This window comes from Convolutriloba macropyga, chromosome 6 (genome assembly GCF_964194025.1).
Source record: "Convolutriloba macropyga chromosome 6, txConMacr16.3, whole genome shotgun sequence".
In the NCBI taxonomy this organism is placed as follows: Eukaryota; Metazoa; Xenacoelomorpha; order Acoela; family Convolutidae; genus Convolutriloba; species Convolutriloba macropyga.
The window spans coordinates 8,988,432-9,004,062 of record NC_134473.1 but is presented as its reverse complement, the minus strand read 5'-3'; the positions used below and the strand labels follow the sequence as shown (position 1 = coordinate 9,004,062).

The following is a 15,631-nucleotide window of genomic DNA, read 5'->3' as shown; positions in this document are numbered from 1 at the left end:
ACTCTGATTTGACCATACGTGACGAAAGAGTTAACTGATTAGACAAAACCAATTCCATTGATCACGAGTTTTCTTGCGGTCCTTGTGTGCTCGAATACATATTCGTATGAGTGATCATATTGATCTGGGACCTATACATGCAGACAATTAATTTTTTGATCTAAAAAAGATTACGACGATTCTTTTTAGCTGGTAAGATTTGAGGTGGTTCTTTTCTGTACTTTTTGAGGCAAAATCATGCTAACAGAGGTTAATTGAGATTATGACCCTGGATTGCCAATTTAGCCCAAAAACCGCAGCTCAAAAACTAAATACTCAAAAACTAAATGAAAAAAATAATTTTCAAGTTATAAAATGTGGCCCGTTATTTAATGAATAAACTTAATGGGTAAATTAGACAATTTCCTGGAATTCATTTAAAAAAATTTTTTTGAGGTCCGAGAACAGTTATTTAAGTGAGCTGCAGAAAAGTTTTTTGAAAGCAGAAGATGTCACCGGAAATTTTAAAAAAACTTTTCAACACTGCAGTTCAATTTTTTTCAGATCGGACTAAGAAATTTTTTTTTCGCATGAAAGTCATTGCTAAAATCTCAAAAACAGAAAAAAGCATAAGAAAAGATTATTAATTCACGGGCAAAGCCTTGTGAAATGTGGCCTTAAACATCGTAACAATTGTCTATAATTATTGCACCTACTTTTTGTCCTCCCGTTATTGGGAGATGCCAAATGGAGGGCATGCAAATATGGCAAAATAAATTATCAAGCTCAAGGAAAGACATCTGACTTAAATAGTCTTGTTTTATACTAAATGATTCTTTTATGACAAAAATGCTTTTTTAAACATTTATCAACACTATTGCAAAAAAAGACTTGTGCAAAGTTTAAGCCCAAGTTTATTGACCAATCAGAAAGCAATAACTTTCCGCGTATACTCATGGCGTTTTTGTCAATCAAATAAACCGAACAATGCTATATAGATTAGCCGAATTAGAAGATGAAAAAATGACGTCCAATTCAAAAGTATGGCCCGTGGGCACCCTTTGCCTCTTTCTCACACGGGCCCGCGTTTCCTGAGTGACATTGAGCTGCCGATAATCGTTATGAGAGTGGCGTTAACTTATCTGAAACGTTGGCTGAAATATAAAATTAAATTCTGTTTTTTTTCATCCAGCTTCAATTCTTATTACTTTCATGTCTATGCCTTTGAGAAGCGAAAATATGATGTCTAATAAACAACTCTGCGTATTTCAACATGGCCGATAAAAGTTAAATGAGCCAAAATAAAAGGCCGAAGGTTTCGTAATATTTATATAACTACTTTAGAATCCCACCTTGTGAGCCGTTAAAAACTGAGTGAGTAGTGTATTTTGACCAATGTAAACTGCATAGAATCTTATTCGCTCGATTTTCAAGCGAATTATTAAGATGTTTATAGATCCCCAGTAGAGCCCAGTGTCCGTGGCCAGTCCTCTCTTTCACGGGAGAAATTTTTGGTTATTTAGGATATAAAGGGTTATAAAGGACTTCCCGCGTTGAGGACAACGACGAAAAAACGACAATCTTTTTGTAAGAAATCGTCGTTTTCGTCGTTTTTGTTGTCGTTTTCGTCGTTTTGTCGTCGTTATCTTCGTTTTCATTAGTTTCCGTCGTTTAAGTCGTCTTTTACGTGTAAGAAATGATCGTTTCTTCGTCGTTTTTTTTGTCGTTTTTTACGTCGTTTTCATCAAAAAAAATTGTCGTTTTTTGTCGTTTCTTACGTCGTTTTTTATTCAAAAGAAATCGCCGTTTTTTGATCGTTTTTTTGTCGTTTAATGGCGCTTGAACTAGTTTTTCTCTATAAAATCGTCTTAGCAAATATGAAGTTTTGGACTGATGGCGCAGTGGTCACTGCATCGTGTAATGTAGCGGTAGTTTAATGTTTCGAAGCCCACCGGGGAGCACGTTTTTGCGACGTTTTTTACATAAAAATAACAATGAAAAACGATCTTTTCGTACCTAAAAATAATGAAGATATAACGAACAAATCGACGATTACCACCTAAGGGCTTTGATTGTCTTTGTCTACGGAAAACGATTAAAAAACGACGATTTCTTACAAGTGAAAAACAAAATTCTTCAACACGGGTTTTTAATAGGTTATAAAGGTCTCGATAACAAACCTAAGGCGTGTGCTGTTATTGTCCCGCTTTTTCAATTCATTTTTTGTCATACAAACTGTTGCACAAGTTGATTGATTCATTTGCGCATGTACTATATTTTACTCCAATTAAAATATATGCATGTTGCCTACCTACCCATGGCGTCTTAAAGCAAATTCTGCTAAAATCACCCGAAGGATAATTATTTAACTTCCACAGTTTTTATGCCTTCCTCTCAGGCGCACAAGAATTATTTGATTGAGAAACAGACCTGAATATGTAAATACCAACAAATAAAATATAACAAGCGCTAATCAAATCAAAAATTGCCTGCATTATTTTTCATCGATCAACATAAAAATTTGATCCCAAAAATTTGATATACTTGTTCATTTTTACCCGGATTACGGTAAGTTTTCTGTAACATATTTAAATCCTTTCAGCAGACAAGTAGGAAGCATTTATCTAAAATTACAAATTAAGTTATCATAGGGACTCAGAATGCGCTGCGAAAACAACCCTATTTAGATTGAACTAGTATGCAAGACCTTTGCCAACGCGGTTATCGTGCAAAGTCTAGCAAAACAATTTTAATATTTCTTGAATAAAACAATAAAGTGCGTGACATCTATTTGCAAGACTCCTACAAGACCTCTCTAGCAAGCTGATGGGTTCTATGCTAAGTTCTCTGGTAGGTTCTTGTGCAAAATATTGCACGACGTACCCAGAAATATTTTCCGTGTTGGCGCCACTTCAAATGAGCTACAAAAGCCATCAGACAGCAAGAAATAACTTTTGAAACCGAAAAAACTTGAAAGTTGTCAAAACTCAAAAATGGTCAAAACTGAAAAATTTTACAAGTTGGGACCGAAAATTTGTCCAACCCCCCCCCCCCCGATTTTGGGAAGGCAAACACCCGAGCAACCCGAGGTTATGGCAGACGGTTAGGGTTACCTCTAAGCTACTCATGGACCCAACGAACGTTATTGCATCAGACCCACAAGTGTGTCTATTAGCACTTATATGGTGCAAAATTGGCATTTTTCAATATTTTGTTATTTATTATTAATTTTCTTAAGTTGTTTTTGTTATGATACTTTAGGTGACCATTAAAGGTGAAATACCGTATATTCGAGGCATTCACAGCCGCCTAATAACCATCTGTGCTTATGTCAACAAAAGTAAATATTGCAGTAATTTGACATTTACTATGTAAAGAATGACCTAAATCATTTTCTTGATTAACCAATCAGAGACAAGTGCCAATGATGTTATAAATGATAAATATTTGATTATTTACTTTAATCCAATTGTTTGATTAGTCAAACCGTATTGTATTTAGACTAAAATTTGATTCCTAACAACTTTAGTCTTTTTTACTAAGTTTTGCTAGATCTTGGGATCTTGCGACTTCTAAGTTAGTTGAGCTTACTTGACGAGGAGTTTGCAACAATACTAGCTATTGGCTGAAGCCTTACAAACTTCAGCACGAGATTCAACATAGATTATCACTTAGGATTTTCTTAACTTCAATCAACAAAATTAAAGTTACAGTCATTTAAATACGTCCGAGTGACTAATTATTTCTGCTAGTCAATCGAACCCAGTGAAGAACTAGGCCAGCGTAAAACTCGAGAACCAGGCTGTGATATATCGGTTCCACTGAAGTTCTTGAGCAACCGCAACATTTGGTCCGCCGACCCGGACAACAACAACAGCAGTGTCACGAACAGCAACGAACCTTCGACTCAACCTGGTGGACCAATACACAACCAGCAACGATGGCCAGCAAAAGTCCCAACGGACACTGGAAGATAGCTGATTGGAAAGTGAGTATTCAACTCAAGACGTTAGAGAAAGAGCAAGCTGACCTACTCAAGTCCTTCTCCAGACACCTCAACGAGCTAGAAGGCTACCTGACACAAAAGAAAACAATGACGGCCGAAGGTGCTTATCGATGTTTCTTCGAGACGTACGACAACTTGGAAGACAACCGACAACAGCAAAGTTTACTATTAAAACCAAAGTATTTTGAAAGCTTTGACAATGACACCAAGCGTATGTTAGAAAAAAAGAGTAAAGTTTTGCGATGGGTAGTTGACAAAATACCAGATCTCCAAGATATTGAAGATTGTCGCGCAGTAGTCGTCGACTACCGGAAAAACCCTTTGCGATGGTACAATAAATTGGAAGATTCTGTTCCAATCGAGAAAGAATTGGTAGAACTCGAAAAGAAATTGAAATCAAAAAATTTAAGCGACTCCGAAAAACAGATACTGTGCAATCAGGCGGAACGGTTATTAGAAAAGCGAGATGAAATTCGCGCAGAAGCTTTTCGAATATTGAAGACAGAAAATTGTCCCCATGTGTTTGCGAATTTCAGTAAAGCTAGGAGTCACTATCAGGACATGATCAAACAGTACAGGCTCAGCAAGGATTGTGGAAACCAAACATCTTTAGTGTCAACTACATCGACTGGTGACAAAGACCCAAACGATGAAACTGTAATTGATACAAGAAATGGAGCAATAGAGAACGCTGAGGAGAACTCGGAGGTCTCTTCCAAGCATTCTGCTACACATGGAAGCCGAAAACAACCGAGTATCGCCAACTCGCGATCATCAAACAGGCTACAGATCGGAGAATTGGAGCTCGAAAACCTGAATGCAAAGAAAGAAACAGAGTAACAACTGCGAGAGCGCCAGTTGGAGTTAGAACAGGAGCGTGAAGAAATAAAACTTCGTCGCCAGCAAGAAGAGTTACGTTTACAACAGCAACAACAAAAACAGCGGCGAGAACAAGAGTTACAACAACAACAACAACAACAAGAACAAGAGTTACGTCTAAAGATGCAACAACAAGAAGATGAACTGCGTCTTCGACAGCATGAGCGAACACTTGAAAACGAAAGAAAGAAAGCTGAGGAAGAAGATGAAGAAAGACGTATGAAACTTGAGCTGACCAAAGGAAGCTCAAGAGCATCTGGATCAGTGGCAGATCAGATAGAAAGTGTTGGATCAAAACGAAATCACAAAAGAACAACCGGATGGGCAGAATCAGTGGCTCAATAGTCTGTCCCTAGACGGCCACTATCTCCAAATGTTGTTATCGATCCTCCAACGAATGTCATCAAGGACAGACCTGACAAACGTTTCAGCACTTACCCGAAAACTACCCCGCTTTTCCAACCAGGCAGAAGATTTTTCTCAATGCTACTGACAGAGCCGAGACTCCAGATTCAAGAACCAGAAGTCCGTAAACCAATTAGAGTAACGGACCCACCAGCAGCGCCGTTGACAAGGACGACGTTTCAGCAGCAGGGAACGTCAGCAGTTCAAGACAGAAACAGGAGTCAGCCAAAACTAAAGCTGACTGAGTTTTCAGGAGACCCAATGGAGTGGCCAGAGTGGTCAGGTCTTTTTGATGTTGCTGTTCATCAAAAACCGATTAACGATACAGAAAAGATGCAATACCTCAAGACCAGTCTCACGGGTCAAGCAAAAGCAGCAATCGGGAATTGGATTCAGCTCGCAATCATACTACCATGCTTGGGATATACTCTGTGAAAAGTATGGCAGATCAGATGTCATAGTCAACGCTCAATTCAAGAAAATACATACTCATCCTCCAATTCGACACGACAATTCTACGAGCATCGTCAGATTTGCAAATGTGGTTACAAATGTAGTGAACACCTTGACTCAACTTGGATACACATCAGACCTAAAAGCAGAAGCAGGGCTAACCTCAACAACGAGAAAATTTTCTCCTCAACTGATAGAACAGTGGTTGCAGTATATGCAAGATCGTTGACTACTGAGAGGCAACCTGATTGTTTTCAAAGAGCGGCTTGCCTCCAAAGCTGTAATTCATGAGAACTTGTTAGCACAGACGAACTCGTCGTTTGACAGAAACAAATTTCAAAGCCGTGATAAACCGAAGACGAGTACCTTTGCTTCAAACGCTGAAGAGTCAAGCCAAAGAACCCAAGAATTTCGAATATCCCTTCAAAGACGGACAACACCCTATTTGGACATGTGAAAAATTCGAATCAATGAAAGTAAATGAACGACGAGAGCATGTCCAGAATCTCCGACTGTGTTTCAATTGTTTGAAACCAGGACAAATGTCGAAGGACTGCAGAAACAGGACATGCAGTGTACCCAGCTGTCGAAGGCGGCACAATAGGTTTTTGCACAGCGAACTACCGAAGAAGGAAACTACAAAGATTGTCTCAGATGCTACAAATGCAGTAGCAACTAACATCACCCAAGGAGGACTTCCAGTGGTACGAATCAAGCTGACAAACAAAGACTTAAGCCTAAATGTACTAGCAATGTGTGATTCGGGATCCTCAATCTCATTTGTGGACAAATCAGTGGTGTATAATCTTCAACTTCAAGGCCGAAAAACCTCCTTATCAGTAGCAGGGATCCACGGATCACAAGATGTCAAGACGGAAATAGTGCCAATAGCTGTTTCAGCTCATGAGAAGTCTCGATCATTGAAAACAGTGCAATTCTACGTGCACGAAAAACTGAAATTGGATGACCAGATTGTAGAGGTGCAAGAGTTGAAAGACCGCTACCCACATCTGAGGAACTTGCCAAATCAGAGCTACAATCTAAACGATGTTCAAGTGATTCAAGTCAGAGGACAAAGCTGCACCATGGGCAGTGAAATCAAAAATTGGCTGGGCCTTAAGTGTTCCGCTACCAGCGAAGCAGGCAGCAACTCATGCCATAACAGCAACATCAACCGCAGATGACAAACTAGCAAACCAGTTGAGTAAGTGGTGGGATATCGAGTCCTACGCTTCAAACTGCGATGTCACCGGACATACAAAGGAAAAGCAACGAGCAATCAAGACGTTGGAGCCAACAACACTATTCAACGGTGAAAGATATGAAGTAGGCCTTCTGTGGCGAGAGGACGATGTGAAGTTACCGAACAACTTCTACTCTGCAATGGTCCCTAGAGCGACGCCTACAGAAAGACGAGACGCTACGAAAACGCTATCAGGAAACCATTGACACGGATGTCAACGCTGGATACGTTTGAAAAGTAGATCAAGTTGAACTGAATGAAACCAGAGACAAACTGCAATGGTATTTACCACATCATCCCGTCATAAACCCGCACAAACCCGAGAAAGTCAGAAGAGTGTGCAACGCAGCAGCAAAGTATCAAGGTGTAGCCCTAAATGACAAACTTCTACCTGGGCCAGACCTGCTGCAGAGTCTGATCGCAATTATTTTTCGCTTTCGAGAACACCAAGTAGCTTTATCAGCCGACATAGAAGCAATGTTTCTTCAAGTTGCTGTCCCGAGCGATGAAAGCCGACGTTTACGATTTTTCTGGCGAGAAGATCCAGAGCAAAGGATAGAAGTCTATGAAGACACAAGACACGTTTTTGGGGCGAAGAGCTCGCCGACTTGTGCAAATTACGCTTTGCACCAAGTGGCGAAAGATAACGCGAAAGAAGACGAAGATCTTGTCAAAGCGGTTCAGCGAAACTTCTACATGGACGACTTCCTCAAGTCAGTCAGAACCCCTCAAGAAGCGATTGAAATCTACCAGAAAGTCAGAGAGATCCTTAACAAAGGCGGATTCAAATTGACAAAATGGATAACAAGTGACGATGAAGTCAAGTCACGGATCCCAGAGACAGACAGGTCAAGTTGTGAAAACTTTCGAAGCAGAACCACAATCATCTTCAATAATAGGACTCAACTGTAATGTAGACACAGATAGTCTCATAGTCTGTCGTGGAACTGAGCAAGAAGTTCCAACAAAATAAAACTCAGAGAATTGTCCTATCCTTTGTCTCAGCAGTGTTCGACCAACTTGGGATATGTTCACCTTTCACGATAAGAATGCGGTTCTTACTCAAAAGCATTTGGGCATCAATGGGACAAGAATGGGACAAAGAGTTGTCAACAGAACACTCAAAACTGTTCACTGATTGGTGCTCTGGGTTGAGAGAAATAAGGACGATGTCAATAAATCGACTTTATTTTGAAAACGGATGCACAAACCTTTACATCTTCACATCTTGTGAGACTTCACATCTTTAAAGATGCATCAGAGGAAGCGATTTGCATCGTGGCATATCTGCAAGACATAGCAACGTTGAAACTCACCTATGTAGTAGGGAAATGCCGTGTGGCACCCATCAGACATATGATGATACCGAAACTAGAACTTCAAGCCGCAGTCTACGGAGTTCGTCTCAGAAAGCAGATACTCAATGAACTTGATGTCAGAATTGACAAAATCTATTATTGGACCAACTCATCAACAGTGCTACAGTGGCTATAGGCAGCGCACAAGAAACAACAAGCGTTCGTTGCTAACAGAGCAGCGGAAATACTGGAAAACTCATCGATGGATCAATGGAGACACGTCAAAGGTGTCGAAAACCCTGCCGACATCGGAACCCGAGGAATGTCCATCGAAGGCCTCAAGGAGTCCGTCTGGCTAAACGGGCCGGCATGGCTCTAGTAGGCAGAAGAAGAAAATTGGCCAAGGCCGTGGTGCCAAGAGAACGAACTCGAACCTGAGCAAGTTACGAGTACTGTAGCAACAGAAACAGAGCTAGAACAACTATTTGACTGGAGACGATAGAGTACCTTCAAATAAATTCGACACTCCATTGCCTACTGCATGAGGTTCAAGACAAAGCAGAAGGGTACCCTCAAAGCAGACAAAATTCATCAAGCAGAGCAAATACTGTTTCGATTTGTTCAAAACGAAAGCTTCCCGAATGTTTCGAAGTCTATAGCAAACAGTAATGAAATCTCCAAAACTTTAAAGATTGCCAAACTGTCACCCTTCATAGAGGATGATGGAACAAATAGAGTGAAAGGCCGACTGAAGCATTCAAACCTTATCTACAATGCAAAACATCCAATATTTTTAATAGCAAAATATCCAGTTGTACAATTTCTGTTGGAAAGAGCGCATCGAGACAACCTACATGAGGGCACAGATTACGTGAGAAACATGCTCCAACGAAAATACTGGATCATTGGGCTGAGGAATTCATTAAGGAAAGTCAAGTCGAGATGTATCAAATGCAGACACAGAAACGCCAACCCGATTCATCCAACGATGGCAGATCTACGCCGAGAACGACTTGATGAACATGTGTTCCCATTCACTCATACCGGAGTCGACTACTTCGGACTCTTCGAAGTCAAGTTCCTACGACGTACCTTGAAGAGGTGGTGCTGCCTTTTCACTCGCCTGACAACCAGAGCAGTACACATCGAAGTCGCACACCGAGTCATGTCTAGCTGCAGTGACAAGATTCATTGCAAGACGTGGCTACCCAAGTACCATCATCAGTTAGCACATACGAACTCGTCGTTTGACAGAAACAAATTTCAAATCGTGATAAACCGAAGACGAGTACCTTTGCTTCAAACGCTGAAGAGTCAAGCCAAAGAACCCAAGAATTTCGAATATCCCTTCAAAGACGGACAACACCCTATTTGGACATGTGAAAAATTCGAATCAATGAAAGTAAATGAACAACGAGAGCATGTCCAGAAGCTCCGACTGTGTTTCAATTGTTTGAAACCAGGTCCCATGTCGAAGGACTGCAGAAGCAGGACATGCAGTGTACCCAGCTGTCGAAGGCGGCACAATAGGCTTTTGCACAGCGAACTACCGAAGAAGGAAACTACAAAGAATGTCTCAGATGCTACAAATGCAGTAGCAACTAACATCACCCAAGGAGGACTTCCAGTGGTACGAATTAAGCTGACAAACAAAGACTTAAGCCTAAATGTACTAGCAATGTGTGATTCGGGATCCTCAATCTCATTTGTGGACAAATCAGTGGTGTATAATCTTCAACTTCAAGGCCGAAAAACCTCCTTATCAGTAGCGGGGATCCACGGATCACAAGATGTCAAGACGGAAATAGTGCCAATAGCTGTTTCAGCGCATGAGAAGTCTCGATCATTGAAAACAGTGCAATTCTACGTTCACGAAAAACTGAAACTGGATGACCAGATTGTAGAGCTGCAAGAGTTGAAAGACCGCTACCCACATCTGAGGAACTTGCCAAATCAGAGCTACAATCTAAACGATGTTCAAGTGATTCAAGTCAGAGGACAAAGCTGCACCATGGGCAGTGAAATCAAAAATTGGCTGGGCCTTAAGTGTTCCGCTACCAGCGAAGCAGGCAGCAACTCATGCCATAACAGCAACATCAACTGCAGATGACAAACTAGCAAACCAGTTGAGTAAGTGGTGGGATATCGAGTCCTACGCTTCAAACTGCGATGTCACCGGACATACAAAGGAAAAGCAACGAGCAATCAAGACGTTGGAGCCAACAACGCTATTCAACGGTGAAAGATATGAAGTAGGACTTCTGAGGCGAGAGGACGATGTGAAGTTACCGAACAACTTCTACTCTGCAATGGGGCAACTCAAGTCCCTAGAGCGACGCCTATAGAAAGACTAGACGCTACGAAAACGCTATCAGGAAACCATTGACACGGATGTCAACGCTGAACTGAATGAAACCAGAGACAAACTGCAATGATATTTACCACATCATCCCGTCATAAACCCGCACAAACCCTAAAAAATCAGAAGAGTGTGCAACGCAGCAGCAAAGTATCAAGGTGTAGCACTAAATGACAAATTTCCACCTGGGCCAGACCTGCTGCAGAGTCTGATCGAAATTATTTTTCGCTTTCGAGAACACCAAGTAGCTTTATCAGCCGACATAGAAGCAATGTTTCTTCAAGTTGCTGTCCCGAGCGATGACAGCCGACGTTTACGATTTTTCTGGCGAGAAGATCCAGAGCAAAGAATAGAAGTCTATGAAGACACAAGACACGTTTTTGGGGCGAAAAGCTCGCCGACTTGTGCAAATTACGCTTTGCACCAAGTGGCGAAAGATAACGCGAAAGAAGACGAAGACCTTGTCAGAGCGGTTCAGCGAAACTTCTACATGGACGACTTCCTCAAGTCAGTCAGAACCCCTCAAGAAGCGATTGAAATCTACCAGAAAGTCAGAGAGATCCTTAACAAAGGCGGATTCAAATTGACGAAATGGATAACAAGTGACGATGAAGTCAAGTCACAGATCCCAGAGACAGACAGGTCAAGTTGTGAAAACTTTCGAAGCAGAACCACAATCATCTTCAATAATAGGACTCAACTGTAATGTAGACACAGATAGTCTCATAGTCTGTCGTGGAACTGAGCAAGAAGTTCCAGCAAAATAAAAGTCAGAGAATTGTCCTATCCTTTGTCTCAGCAGTGTTCGACCAACTTGGGATATGTTCACCTTTCACGATAAGAATGCGGTTCTTACTCAAAAGCATTTGGGCATCAATGGGACAAGCATAGGACAAAGAGTTGTCAACAGAACAGAACACTCAAAACTGTTCGGTGATTGGTGCTCTGGGTTGAGAGAAATAAAGACGATGTCAATAAATCGACTTTATTTTGAAAACGGATGCACAAACCTTTACATCTTCACATCTTGTGAGACTTCACATCTTTAAAGATGCATCAGAGGAAGCGATTTGCATCGTGGAATATCTGCAAGACATAGCAACGTTGAAACTCACCTATGTAGTAGGGAAATGCCGTGTGGCACCCATCAGACATATGATGATACCGAAACTAGAACTTCAAGCCGCAGTCTACGGAGTTCGTCTCAGAAAGCAGATACTCAATGAACTTGATGTCAGAATTGACAAAATCTATTATTGGACCAACTCATCAACAGTGCTACAGTGGCTATAGGCAGCGCACAAGAAACAACAAGCGTTCGTTGCTAACAGAGCAGCGGAAATACTGGAAAACTCATCGATGGATCAATGGAGACACGTCAAAGGTGTCGAAAACCCTGCCGACAACGGAACCCGAGGAATGTCCATCGAAGGCCTCAAGGAGTCCGTCTGGCTAAACGGGCCGGCATGGCTCTAGTAGGCAGAAGAAGAAAATTGGCCAAGGCCGTGGTGCCAAGAGAACGAACTCGAACCTGAGCAAGTTACGAGTACTGTAGCAACAGAAACAGAGCTAGAACAACTATTTGACTGGAGACGATAGAGTACCTTCAAATAAATTAGACACTCCATTGCCTACTGCATGAGGTTCAAGACAAAGCAGAAGGGTACCTTCAAAGCAGACAAAATTCATCAAGCAGAGCAAATACTGTTTCGATTTGTTCAAAACGAAAGCTTCCCGAATGTTTCGAAGTCTATAGCACACAGTAATGAAATCTCCAAAATTTTAAAGATTGCCAAATTGTTACCCTTCATAGAGGATGATGGAACAAATAGAGTGAAAGGCCGACTGAAGCATTCAAACCTTATCTACAATGCAAAACATCCAATATTTTTAATAGCAAAATATCCAGTTGTACAATTTCTGTTGGAAAGAGCGCATCGAGACAACCTACATGAGGGCACAGATTACGTGAGAAACATGCTCCAACGGAAATACTGGATCATTGGGCTGAGGAATTCATTAAGGAAAGTCAAGTCGAGATGTATCAAATGCAGACACAGAAACGCCAACCCGATTCATCCACCGATGGCAGATCTACGCCGAGAACGACTTGATGAACATGTGTTCCCATTCACTCATACCGGAGTCGACTACTTCGGACTCTTCGAAGTCAAGTTCCTACGACGTACCTTGAAGAGGTGGTGCTGCCTTTTCACTCGCCTGACAACCAGAGCAGTACACATCGAAGTCGCACACCGAGTCATGTCTAGCTGCAGTGACAAGATTCATTGCAAGACGTGGCTACTCAAGTACCATCATCAGTGACAACGGAACAAATTTTGTTGGAGCAGCCAATGAGCTGAAATCATTCATGAACGAGTGGGACAAAGCAAAGATTGAGAGTGATTTAGCACAGAAAAAGATTGTTTGGAAATTCAATCCTCACGGAGCTCCTCACTTTGGTGGAATCTGGGAAAGAGTGGTTCAAAGTTGCAAGAATGTCATGATTGCAATCTTGGACAACCGAAGCATCACCAAAAAGGTACTCAGCACAACAATGTGTCTTGTAGAGCAGACTCTCAACGCAAGACCCCTGACACCTGTAAGTGACGACCCTGAAGATTTGACAGCACTCACACCTAATCATTTCTTGCTAGGACAAGAGAACGCGAGTGCACCATTCATGCCATCCAGTGAACGCTACCACGACCTGACAAAAGCATTCAAAACGGCTAAGGCATAAGCCGACATGATCTGGAAAAGATGGACTCGCGAATATCTTCCACAATGGAACCAGAGATCGAAGTAGTCAAAAGATCTTGTGCGAAACCTTAAAGAAGGCGAGTTAGTTTGGCTGGTAGATGACTCTGTGAAACGCTGTGATTACAAACTTGGACGAATCATTGAGATCTTTACTGGCAACAATGGAGTTGTGAGATCAGCGAGAGTCAAAATGGCACGTGGAGAGCTAAACCGGCCAGTCGTGAAGTTAGCGCCAGTATTCTACGATGGTGTTTCCGAGATCGAAAACAGGGCCAGCGATGTTGGCGCCACTTCAAATGAGCTACAAAAGCCATCAGACAGCAAGAAATAACTTTTGAAACCGAAAAAACTTGAAATTTGTCAAAACTCAAAAATGGTCAAAACTAAAAAATTTTACAAATTGGGACCGACAATTTGTCCACCCCCCGGTTTTGGGAAGGCAAAACCCGAGCAACTCGAGATAATGGCAGACGGTTAGGGTTACCTCTAAGCTACTCATGGACCCAACGAACGTTATTGCATCAGACCCACAAGTGTGTCTATTAGCACTTATATGGTGCAAAATTGGCATTTTTCAATATTTTGTTATTTATTATTAATTTTCTTAAGTTGTTTATGTTATGATACTTTAGGTGACCATTAAAGGTGAAATACCGTATATTCGAGGCATTCACAGCCGCCTAATAACCATCTGTGCTTATGTCAACAAAAGTAAATATTGCAGTAATTTGACATTTACTATGTAAAGAATGACCTAAATCATTTTCTTGATTAACCAATCAGAGACAAGTGCCAATGATGTTATAAATGATAAATATTTGATTATTTACTTTAATCCAATTGTTTGATTAGTCAAACCGTATTGTATTTAGACTAAAATTTGATTCCTAACAACTTTAGTCTTTTTTACTAAGTTTTGCTAGATCTTGGGATCTTGCGACTTCAAGTTAGTTGAGCTTACTTGACGAGGAGTTTGCAACAATACTAGCTATTGGCTGAAGCCTTACAAACTTCAGCACGAGATTCAACATAGATTATCACTTAGGATTTTCTTAACTTCAATCAACAAAATTAAAGTTACAGTCATTTAAATACGTCCGAGTGACTAATTATTTCTGCTAGTCAATCGAACCCAGTGAAGAACTAGGCCAGCGTAAAACTCGAGAACCAGGCTGTGATATATCGGTTCCACTGAAGTTCTTGAGCAGCCGCAACATTTGGTCCGCCGACCCGGACAACAACAACAGCAGTGTCACGAACAGCAACGAACCTTCGACTCAACCTGGTGGACCAATACACAACCAGCAACGATGGCCAGCAAAAGTCCCAACGGACACTGGAAGATAGCTGATTGGAAAGTGAGTATTCAACTCAAGACGTTAGAGAAAGAGCAAGCTGACCTACTCAAGTCCTTCTCCAGACACCTCAACGAGCTAGAAGGCTACCTGACACAAAAGAAAACAATGACGGCCGAAGGTGCTTATCGATGTTTCTTCGAGACGTACGACAACTTGGAAGACAACCGACAACAGCAAAGTTTACTATTAAAACCAAAGTATTTTGAAAGCTTTGACAATGACACCAAGCGTATGTTAGAAAAAAAGAGTAAAGTTTTGCGATGGGTAGTTGACAAAATACCAGATCTCCAAGATATTGAAGATTGTCGCGCAGTAGTCGTCGACTACCGGAAAAACTTTTTTCATGAGAACTTGTTAGCACAGACGAACTCGTCGTTTGACAGAAACAAATTTCAAAGCCGTGATAAACCGAAGACGAGTACTTTTGCTTCAAACGCTGAAGAGTCAAGCCAAAGAACCCAAGAATTTCGAATATCCCTTCAAAGACGGACAACACCCTATTTGGACATGTGAAAAATTCGAATCAATGAAAGTAAATGAACGACGAGAGCATGTCCAGAATCTCCGACTGTGTTTCAATTGTTTGAAACCAGGTCAAATTTCGAAGGACTGCAGAAACAGGACATGCAGTGTACCCAGCTGTCGAAGGCGGCACAATAGGTTTTTGCACAGCGAACTACCGAAGAAGGAAACTACAAAGATTGTCTCAGATGCTACAAATGCAGTAGCAACTAACATCACCCAAGGAGGACTTCCAGTGGTACGAATCAAGCTGACAAACAAAGACTTAAGCCTAAATGTACTAGCAATGTGTGATTCGGGATCCTCAATCTCATTTGTGGACAAATCAGTGGTGTATAATCTTCAACTTCAAGGCCGAAAAACCTC

At 41.3% G+C, this 15,631-nt stretch overlaps 3 protein-coding genes across 4 annotated transcripts in view; 1 reads left to right on the top strand and 2 right to left on the bottom strand.

The window, feature by feature from the left end:
• Positions 1–15,631, bottom strand: part of LOC142341467 (tetratricopeptide repeat protein 7B-like) — a 571,721-nt gene that overhangs the window by 370,127 nt on the left and 185,963 nt on the right. The window lies entirely within an intron of this gene.
• Positions 1–15,631, bottom strand: part of LOC142341468 (TAR DNA-binding protein 43-like) — a 333,593-nt gene that overhangs the window by 132,001 nt on the left and 185,961 nt on the right. The window lies entirely within an intron of this gene.
• Positions 2,419–15,631, top strand: part of LOC142340673 (uncharacterized) — a 72,418-nt gene continuing 59,205 nt past the window's right edge. Inside the window, exon 1 of the mRNA XM_075391364.1 lies at positions 2,419–2,547. The gene's annotated coding sequence lies outside the window, so the exon portion shown is untranslated. The remainder of the gene's footprint in view (positions 2,548–15,631) is intronic.